Source organism: Sipha flava, unplaced genomic scaffold (assembly GCF_003268045.1).
Source record: "Sipha flava isolate LNK unplaced genomic scaffold, YSA_version1 18526_pilon_pilon, whole genome shotgun sequence".
Taxonomy (NCBI): Eukaryota; Metazoa; Arthropoda; class Insecta; order Hemiptera; family Aphididae; genus Sipha; species Sipha flava.
Genome location: NW_020272327.1, coordinates 18,568 through 31,149, shown reverse-complemented (window position 1 = coordinate 31,149; position 12,582 = coordinate 18,568).

The window sequence follows — 12,582 nt, the reverse complement described above, 5'->3', positions numbered from 1 at the left end:
ATTCTATGCTCTGGGAGAACTGGGGTATCACCATATTGACTACTTACCTATCAAATTTATTATTTCTTGGAAAAAACAATTCTAAATCGATTACAGTAGCAACACTGATTAGAAAGGAATTAATTTTAATATTAACACACTTTGAAAATTGTTTTAGGTCATAATATTTACTAAATGTTTATGTTATTGTACGGATAGTAAATTTATCTTTAACAAAAAAAAATATACATATATGTATATATATATAAGCTAATATTTCATTATGAATGAAATAGAGATTTTTTTTCAAACCATTTTAATCTTTAAGAACGATTTCAAATTGATAAACTTCGAATAATATTCGTCTTGAAAATATTATACGAGGCGGATTAAAACGCAACGACGGAGGCTTCGATTCGATTCTTCGCAAGGGCGTTCACCGAATGCCTGCTAAACGCGGGCATCACATGATACATGCGTGTAAGCATCTTGCCGTTCTGTCGGAGGCACGGGGCGGCCGAGGGTCGTGGCACTGGATCGCACGGCCAAAAGCACATTCCTACACGTTCTTAAACTCACTGGTATTCCCGCACGGGCACTTGTATTAATCTCTTTCACAGCTTCTGTACTGCTCCAACCGTCATCGATATACAAGTTTATATTATTTGTAGTGTGGGTAAACGTGCGAATGATAATATACAGTCGCGATTTTATCAACTTTTTATGTACCTGACAATGAATTTTCAATTCCAAATCGGTCATGCATTGCAAATATGATAATACTCCAGACTCGACTTTTATTTATTTATTTATGTGTATAAAATATTTGTTTCTTTATTAACACTATCTCGCAGACGTATTAAGACGTTTCTTGTCGACCACAACGGGGGTCTTATCGAGGTCCTGAAGTTCACGTGTATTATATACTGCAGTTATTATCATCGTAATGCGAGTGTTATGTACATATAAATCAGATACCACCGGGATCACTGGTAAGGGAGGATTAAAAGTTTTAGGGGAATGTAGCAGTGCGTATATACGTCCAGCAAGGAAAACACCCGTGGAAGAGTAAACAAGAAGGGACATACAGAGATGAGGGCGATATAGCTTTGCAGAGGAGATCGGGTGGTTGAGAGTTAGTGAGAGAGGGGGTAATACGGGTAATCGGTCCATATAAACAAACCTCTATGCAAATAATAAATATTCTATGAATATCACCGTTTCGATAATATAGGTACATAATAATAATATATTTATATAACATAACGTACATCATACGAGAAATAATAATAATAATTTTCTAAACTCAATGAACTACCCTATCGAACGCGTTCACGAAAAGCAAACAAAGTTCCGGAAGGTAGGCTTATTTATTATTGCTCATAAAACGCGTTTTATTTTTAACAGTGAGATGGTAAGTTTCCACACGATTCAAAGCTAGTAGACGTTGACACATGTAAGTTCCAATACGAAAATAAATATACTGTTACGTAAATCCCTATAAGAAAAAATATACCGGTACGTAAGTTCCTACATGAACAAAAGTACACGTTTCATGGCTTAAAAGTTACATAGTAAAAATATAAACGAACTTTGCGTTTATTTAGTGACAAATGACAGGGAGAAAAATACAGTTCTTTCCTCCTTTGTATTTGGCTAGTCTGGCTAGTGCTAATTCTTGTAGAAGTCTTACTACAAATGCTTGTGAACGTTTTTACTCCGAATTCAACTCAAATCTGTATCATTGTCCTAATATATTCAAAATAATAGAAATTTTGAAAATGTTCCATACTACATACAATAACCAAAGTAAATATTTATATATATATTAAAATAAGAATATCAAATACCAATAGACCTCAAAAAATAATCTGAGTAAACAAAATTACATGTATAAACAACAAAATATTATTATAGAATTCAACTTAAAGCAAATAAGTATGACTATGTTGAAAGTTCGAGCTTTCGTAATAAGCCACATACAATTTAAGTTATATTATTATTATCATTATCATAATATATATTATTATCACATTACAATATGTAGATGACTAAACATTATTATATAATATCTAATAATGTATATTATGAATGAGATTCAGTTGAAAATTGGATCAGATTTTTTTCCAAAACACAAAATACACAAATTTTAATAACACCAACTAAGGCTTTTAGTCCTGAGTCTGAATAAAGTAATAAGAACATTTGTATTCCTTATAACTATTATCCGTATAGGAATTTATGTACCGAAATATTTTTTTTTCGTATAGGGTCTACGAACTGGTATTGTTTTTTTTGTGTAGAAACTTACATAGATATACCTAAGGATGATTTTTGTGCCTACTATATCTCGCCTGAAAGTTTAAATTCGCCCACGAAATATACGAATTACATTTTAAACTTGTTTATTTGATTGTCCCGTACATCGAATGCCTTTTAGTCTACTAAAATATAAAACGTGTTTTATACAAGTGAAACTTTGATAATAGAAAGGATATAAGTTTAGAAATGTAGTAAATGCATCATAATAAAGGCTCAGATGTAAAAGCGGGGTTATCGGGTTGCATTGGATCTTTTAGATTAGCATTTAAATTGGTATCGAAACTCGTTAAACTTATAAACAATTTTATTCAATCAATATGTATTAGGTACAATTGATTTTCCGGCATTATTTTTGGCAGAGCCTAAGATGATTAATTATTCCCCAGACGATGAATATAAAATAACAAAATTGGTTATAGATTTTGAGTGAAACGTGGAATGTACTCATACTTAATTATTTACATATTGCTTTTGTTGAGACTCATGAGTAGGGCGTGAATTTTTATGTAATAAAAAAGTTTAAGTATGTTGATATTTATGTTCTTATTTTTTCCAAAATATGTAATAAAAAAATTGGATTCGACGTACCTTTGAAGATTTTCAAATTTTAATGTGCGGTGGTTAGGTTTCAAAGTCGACTCGAAGCGACTGAAAGTGCATTCAACGTTGACCGAGGTTAATGGGGCTTATTTCATTCCACATATGTCAGATAGTGTTACTTCCAGTGCTCAACTTGAGGGGGGACGCAGGGGGACGGAGTACCCCAACTAATTTTCAAAAATTTTAGCGTCTCCCTACTATTGTTATACTATAATCATAACGCTCAGCAAGTTTTGGGGATGTTCTTTTTTTTAAAGTAAATAGAGTCCCCCTTCTTTAATTTTACCTAGTCGAGTACTGGTTACTTCATAATCATTTGATGTATTTTCATTTTAATTCATAAGAATATCTATAGTAGTTTTAATTTTTTTGTAAACGAACATTATTACCGAGTACGTAGTTTAATTTATTTTTTATTATAACTCTAGATTCTCCTTGAGTTTTATTTAATTTGATTTCCACATTTTCTACTATCGCAAGACTTTCAATTATTGTTAGATTTAATGTTTCTAAATTTTAATTACTTAAATCAGGGCTTTAAACCATTCCTAATAAAGTTAGTAATCGGTAGGAGCCGAAAATTTTTTAAACCCGGTAACCGGTTATCGTTTAATTTTAATATTATGGTAACCGGTAACCATTTCTTTAAGAATATTTCAAAAACTATAATAACCGTTCATCGTTTAAAAGCCGATGATAAGGTTTTTTTGTGATCGGTAACCGGTCAAAACCGGTTTTTAAAAATCATATTTTTCAATTTTTTAATCATATTTTTTAAACTGTTCATTTATGTGATTCGTGGGTTGATAATATAACTTTTATTATTACAAAATCAAAAACTTAATATGCTTTAATTTGGTCGATTTCACACAATATTTCAATATTTCACAATATTTATTTTTTCAAACTGCTTTAAAGTTTAAAACATATTATGATCAAGATAATGATCAATGATAATCAAAAAACTAAATTGCATAAAAAAAATTATTGTTATAATTTTCTTATTTATAACGGTAAAAAACCGAAATTAATAATAATATTCTAAGATGACACTAAGATTGATACATTGTCATAGAACTTTTTGGTTATATTATATATAATACAGTACCTCAAAACCTGGATGAGCAGATATTAAAACAACAGTATTAAAATATCATAAATACTAAGCCACCAACTATTTTGTAATAGAAATCAGCGAGCCACGACGACGACGTTTATGACGGTATTTATAATGTATAGTTATATATATATAAGCAATAACGGCCATTAATTGGGGAAAAATATTTAAAAATAGCTGGAAAATTAAATTCAAATATAATAGTATAATAATCTATATATATGTATATATATATATATATAAATGGAGCCAAAAATGTATAACATTTCATCAATTGAGAACGGCTGGGCCGATTTGGCTCAACTTTTTTTTAATTGTTCATAATTGCCAGGAAAAGATTTTTATGAAAATTTTTTTTGGAAAACTGCTATTGTTCAATGAATCGTAGTTTAATTTAATAATTCTTGACCCTGTCAATAAATGCGCAATTGAAAATGAATTATTAAATGAAACTATTAAAAAACTTTTAAAAACTATTTAAAAACAATTAATTTTAATTTTGGTATTAAATGACGGATATTGCATAAATATTAAATAATAAGATCCCGCAACAGGTGCCAAAACAAACAAGAATGTTAGTTCGAAGGATTATTATGCATATCGGTTGATGATTAGACGCGATCAGGACAACGTTATTCTACAATGTCACGAGCTTTGTCAACAATTCATGGTCAATATGTATGTAAAGATAGAGAGCGAAAGATTTCGGTACTTGCGATTCAATCAAAAAAAAGCTGCGTGCGGAAGATTCTCAAAACATTGTTAGATATCGGTGATGGGAAAGTTACTACAGATGAAACGGGATGCATAAAATTACCGACCGTTTCTGCACAATCATTGATTTGCAAGATGCTCTCATTGACCAGATATTTCCCAATGTACACAGACAATATACAAATCATGAGTGGCTGGCAGAAAGTGGCAAAAAATGTGGATATCAACGAATTGAATCTCAAGGTACAACATTTGTTACCAGGAGATTTGGTGTCATATAAATCTATTGATACAGTTTACGATGTTACTGAAGCTGTAAATTATCCAACAGAGTTTTTAAACTCTTTGGATTTACCAGGCATGCCACCGTTTAATTTACAATTGAAGGTTTGATCTCCGGTTATTTTGCTTCGTAATTTGACCCACTACGGTTGTACAACGGCACGCGATAAGTCGTTAAAAAATGAATGAAAAATGTTATCGAAGCCATCATTTTAAATGGCAAATTCTGAGATGAAGATATATTATTTCCACGAATCCCTATTATACCTACAGATGTGCCAATACAATTTAAATGGCTTCAATTTCCAATTAGATTGGCCTTTGCAATGACTATCAATAAGTCTCAAGGCCAAACGATGTCTGTCTGTGGCTTAGATTTGAGCACATCATATTTTTTACACGGACAATTATACGTGGCGTGCTTTCGAACCATCCAGTTTGTGTTGGCGAAAGATGGGATAACAAAAAATATTGTATACTCTGTTGAATTATGGGATTGATATTGTTTTTTCTAATATCATCATAATTAGCAATAATTTTAAAGGATCAATTTTAATAAATTATTAGAAAAATAAATGTTTGATGTTTTTTTCTTTTTATACTTCGTCACCATTCACAGCACTCCATATCTCTTCCACTTATATATCACATCCTTACACACTTATATTAAATTAGTTATTTTTTTCTATAAAAGTATTCTCTAGAAATAATTTATATGACAAAACAACGTTTGTCGGGTCAGCTGGTAATACTATAATAAATATAAATATATTAATATATTATAAATAATATTTATATTATATAATATAATTATACTATAATAATATAGTGTAATCATGATATCATTCAAGTATTAATACCACGAAAAAATCGTTCATTATTTTGGTCGGGAATAGGTTTTGGTTATAAAACCGGGATTGAAAATACGAGGTAATCGCTAACCTTGATTACCGATAGCCAATAATTGCTTCCAGCACTCCAAAACTAAAAGCGGTTAGCGGTTAATACACTACATGTATATACTACACGTGATATATATTTAATTTATGTAAATTGTTATTGTCGCTATACTGTTTATCGTAAATTGCAATAGTGCAGATCACGCGTCGATGAAAATAATTCGAAAACAAACTCAAGTTTTAAATTAACCACATGATCTTTGTTATATTGTAGTAATTATATTATGTGTATTGACCTGTATGGATATATAGTTAGTTATATATATATTACTCCAGTCATCCAGTCGAGCCGCATTATTTTCATAGTAGGTTCGTTTGCGAGGTTTCGTGAATCCCAATAATGAACAACGAACTGTGTAAGCTGATCTACAGCATTATTACACCTACCTCGTGACATGCGTCCTTTTTTTATTCTAAGATAACCTCCCAACGGTTGTAAAAGTAATAGCGTGCGATAACTGCTGTATATCATTATTATGTTGTTATTCGCTTTATGAAAAAAATACAAATCGATTTTATTTTTGCAATATCCGATTAGTAAATGGTAAAATTATGAAACCGAAAAATGGTCCACGATATTTTAATTATAATAATAGTTATTTGATGGTCGTTTAGTAATAATTTTTTATCGATCAACAAACTTAATTCAAATGTTTAAAATAATTAATAGTAATAAACAAATAATTTATCATAACTTCTTCAAATATTTTATTTAAAAAAATTGTTTAAGTTAATATCGACTAGACTACTACTTATATAAAATTATGGTGAGTTCAGAATGTATATTATTATAATATTAATTAATGTAGTTAACACAACAAAACATTTGCTTACTAACTTTTCTTATTTATGAGTAAGTTTCTCGATTTAATATTTTATATAAACTTATTGACTTGAGCAAAACTTTTAATTTATAAATAAATGAACAAATACTTTTTACTTAGAAAATTGTGTTAAATATTTTAACATGTAAAACATACCATAACCTTTTTATACAAGTTACATCATATTAAAATTAATATCAGAAGAATTAAAACTTGTTGTATAAATTAAGTATATAATTCAGTATTCATTTTATAACTACAATAACCAATAACAACTTAATTTCCCAGGATATTTAAAAATAAAAAATTTAAAATAATTTTACAATAAAATAAATTTTTGTAATTTTTATCTTAGAATCATTTATAGGGGTGTTCCAGTCAAATCATACCCCCGGAAAATATTACCGGAGGCGGGGGAAGATTTTCCTAGGCATATTTTGCCTCTGGTACAATTATCCTAGGTTATTATTACTCCCGGTAAGATTATCCTAGGTTAATTATACCCCCTTCAGTGAGTACGATTATCCTAGGAAAGTTTTACCCCTCGGTAAGAATATCCTAGGATAATCTTACCTCCCGGTAAGAATTTACTAGGAATATTGTACTTTGAGGGGGGTATGATTTTCTTAGGATATTTTTACCCACCCCCACCGGTACAATATTCCTAGGTTCTAAAAACATAGTAAAAATACATTTATTTTTTAAGTGATCTGTTTTTTAATGTAAAGACAATAGTGTAGGTATAAACGTTATTTTATTAATAAAATTAATTTTTTTCTCTTTTTGTTATCTACTTATAATAATTTTTATTAACAGATCATATGCAATTTTAGATTTCAGTACCACAATTTTGCTAATTTTCTATATTTTATGATTTTTCGGTAACTGGCGTAATAAACATGTAAAAAAGTTCGGTGTAGTCGATAATGCCTTACAAATATGGTAATTTCCAAAAATACTATGATTTCGGTGAAATCAATAAATATCTGGCTGTCCTAACCGGCCAAAACACCGGGACATTCCTTTAAAACTGAGACTGTCCCTGTTAAACCAGGACGAATAGCAAGCTTAGGTATAGTTGCAATCAGTGTCTGCCTGGTAATAGTCGTTAGGTCATGAACGCGTCCAGACCTTCCTGTTAATTTTGTGTTGAGGGATCATAATTTATAAAGATTTATAAATTATCATAATAATAATTGCAATTTATATTTTTTATAGTTTTAATTACTAGCGGCTTATAGTCAACTTAAAAAATTATCGTTATAAAATAAATCAGTATTATACATATATATTATACATATCATTAAACAGATATTATAAGGTTGTATATTATAAGGTATTATCTATATTATTTATATAACAATGTAGTATTATAAATATTACTAACTATATAGTTAATTTAATTGTTTGTGTGTTTTAAATAAGGCACCAATAAAAATTTTAATATTTTACACTATTAATAAGCACTATTTTATCATTTTAAGAAATAATAATTTTGGAAGCTTTTCTGAAGAAATGTATCCGAGTCCTTTAATTACCAGGTCGATACTGGTAGCAATGCAGGAATTATAAGAAAATAAAAATGAGGCAGGGCTAAAAACTATTGTAAAAACCTATAGTTAAGATTTGAATGAGCAAATTTAAAATCCCATTTCCTTTTATTGAAAAATAAGAGATGGTGACCGAGAGACTAAAATGTGTAGCTCCCAGGTTACAAATTTCAAAATAGGTAAATAAATCAAAAAGAAAGTAAATCATGATATGTGATTTGATTACACAAAACAATTACAGTGGTACCGATGTGTCACAAGGCTGGTATTATTTTAGCTTATTTTAGCAACAGTGGTTAGTGTCACAAATATAGTATATAACCAGCACTAAAGGAGACGTCGGGTAATTTTCAGGCACGGACAAATTATAATTGGTGAAATTCAAGTTTATAATTTTTATATTAACAAAACAAAAATAGTTTTAATAATTTTAGTGATAAAAAATATCGTCATGTTGTTTTAAATATATGTTTTGCACATGCTATTATGGGAAAATTTAATATATTTCGGGTGATTTATATTTAGAAAGGCATAGCTTCTACCGTGAGTACACCTAAAAGCAATTGAACACTTCAATTTTCTTAACGGACAACGTAGGTTACTCGTTGATCATCGCTACATCTCAAAATTATATGAATTTCAAATTTGACATGGTGGAGTTTCCAATTCTCAATACGGGTAATAAGAAGGGATTTTAAAAAAATATTGGAACCGTCAAAAACGGTGACTCAGCGTACAACCAAAACTACAATTTCTTAATTGCTTCACGTACCATTTAGACGCTTCGCAGCTTCCACCAAAGTTTTCCAAAGTTCTCGATTTTCTGCATCCTCAATACTCGCTCCAATTCTCAATCTTTTTAAGTCATCTCTTATTCGATCCATCCATCGTTGATGTGACCTTCCCACTGGTCGTTTTTTATTTGGCTTGTTAATGAGAGTCTGTCTGATCAATCTTCCCTCTGCACACCATACATGGTCAGCCCATTCAAGTCTTTTTGATCTTAAAAAATCTTGTATATTTAAAGTATTATACAGTCTGTTCAAGTCTGCATTTTTTCTCCGCTCGTACAAACTAGTTATTGGATTTAATACACAGATTTAATCAAAACTACAATACCGATTTGAACTTTCGTTGTATTTGTTTTATAAACAACTGTTAAACCAAACTTGGCTTTTATAGTGTTAGGTAATAATCCATTTAAACCTATGTTCCGACCAAGGATGTTCCGTGTGAAGCCGGTTAATTAAGCTGGTTTATTATAAAAACAACAATTGATTTAAATTGGGCTTTTTGTGCTAATCAATTAATTAATTAGCTCTAGTTTTTCAAAATAGTAATATAATACCTAGTAATTATCAAGCGTTATCATTCAATTGAACCAATTTATAACCACAACTTATTTTTGAGTTTATTAATTTATTAATCTATTTATCAATTAATTTGTTATTTTTATTTTTTAAATCATCAAAATCAAAGTTATCTACTTCTTATTACTCACGAAAACTTGATACTTAACTCTATTTTGAAAATAACATACGCCAAATATTATATTCACAGCGTTCTCTTCACCTTTAAGTATGTGTTTTATTCTAAGAATTCATACTTAAAAATATAAATCCCATATGTGCACCATAAACCTTAAATTAATTACTTGAGTTATTGATATAATAGAACAAGAATATAATACATATTTTTTTATAAGAAAAAATTTATTATATTTGTAATTGCATTAGATTATTTTAAATCTGATCTTTATAAATTGTACCCTTGTACGAGTTAAATTAATGATGCATTTTATGTGTGTCTGTTTAATTTTTTTTTCAATTATTGTAGTGTTGAAATAATTTATACAATTATTCTGCAAACATCCTAAATATTGAGAGAGAAACTGTGAAAGTAGGCCACATGGCGTTTGATTCCATTGAACGTCGAACTTTTTTTTTAGTTCTTCTTTGTGTTTTTTTTAGTTTTCTCTGAACATCTAATATCAACATTTTGTATTTAATTAAATAAAACATTACCAAACCTAGAGGCTATGAGATTACGAATAAAGTTTGGAATTTTCTTGAAAAAACGTAATATCATATACTACACATATAGGACGTTCTGTTTAATGCAACTAATGGTAAACTTTCCATTTCTTTCTACCGAAGAATATAAACGTCAAATACGAAAATTCAATTTTATAGAGTGAGTGGGTATTCATAAAAACTGATTTGTGTATACATTTTCATACACATTTTGTGCATTACGATAAATTATCATAAACATAATCAATAAAAAATAATAATTTCATGTCTAATATATTTTTTGTTGCCGAAATCGAAAACTATACATTTATGTTTTAAATGATTGGTATGAAAAAACTAAGTTACGGATCTCATGAGAAAGATATCTATAATTATTTTAACAAAAATATAACCAGTGCAAGTGTTCGTTATTAAGCTCATCGACCAAATAGTTACAGAAAATTATCCTACTTAAATAGATAGAACATCTAACATTTTATCCATATTCTTTGATATTTCAATAGTTTGAGATAACTTAAAATTAGGTCTGATTGACGAATGAAAGTTATGATGTATCTCTTTTTGAACAATATGATAAAAATAAAAAAATAAAAAAATATCAAAAACATGAATTATGATTGAGTTTTAAACCTTGTAAGAATATTATTGCACAATATGTTAAAATATATATTTACACATGCCCCAATTAAAATAATAAGTATTTTATACAAGAATAGATAAAGAATAATGTAAAGATAAAATAAACACAATTGCAGAAAATCAAGCAAGTACTTCCTCAAATTGTATTCCTGAATACGAAATTTACATTTATTTACAGTTATGCTACATGAGCTTACTTTGGAAAAATGATTGGTACATTTGTATAACTTTAAGAGCAAACGTTATTATGAATATATCGTTTTTAACGACGTAGAATTGAAAACTTTGAGGTCAGAATAAAAATGCATTATTTACGTTAAATACGTGTGATAGGAAATGTATTTCAACGAACTCTAATTGTATCATTATTGTATCGCTTACGCATGGGCGTGTGTCGTACAGACGTAATTGTGTAGCCGATAGACAGACATGGTGATTTCATAAGAAATTGGATATACTAGTTGATAGCTTTATTACACGCTTGAAGTTCGAATCAAATTTAATATCGTATGAATATAATATTCCGTTTAAATTGCAGTGACATTTTCATGACCCTACAGTGACGATGTGAATTGCTCGTGTTTCCTATATTTTATTACAACACGCTTAAATGGCCATTCAGGTCTAAATTACGCATCTATTTACACGAGTATTTTGCATATTCATAATATTTTTTTGTATATAATATAGTGACGTACTAAAATGATTATAAATGGTATTGATAGATTTTAATGTTCGATGTCTGAAATAAAGATATAACCATAATTGTGTGAGCACAAGTCACATTATAAAAACCCATTGCTTCTATAATTATATATTTAAATGTATATATATACATATATATAATAAGTAGAATAATAATAGTAAGAATAATAAGAACAAATTTATACATCAACATTTATAAGTCAAATAATAACCCAACACTTGTTATAATTATCATTTTATTTCTTATCTACAGGAAGAACATCGGGTACTGGGATATTTATTACTTTCGTTAAATCATGATTTACCTCATATTGATATTTTATGATAAAAAGTTTTTGTTTAAAAAGTGATTAACAATGTCACTACTCTAATACACATTTATAAATGTAAGGAAACTGATAACCCAATGAGTTCTTAGTGTAATCCCTTTATTATATTTATCTAGATACTTTTTAGACTATGTAATAATAAAACATCGCATCGAAAACTGTTCTGAATGTATTAAGATGAGATATATAGAGGGACAATAATTTAATAATTATTGTATTCGTATATATTAAAAATTTTATATAATACAATCATACCATATTGTAAAATTTTATCAAATAATAAAATAATAATAATCAGTTAAATTTATTACTACAATTTTTAAATACTTATATTTTAATTTTTTATTTCAATTTTTCGATCATTAATAAAAAAAAAAAAAAACAATAAAAACAAAAAAATGAGACATTTTAAAATGATTGTGTAAATATTATAATATATAATATTAGACAAATTAATTGAGGTGTAATTATTTTTAATGTATTACAGGTGATTGAGAATCCCACGTGCAATATATCAAGAAATTCTGCG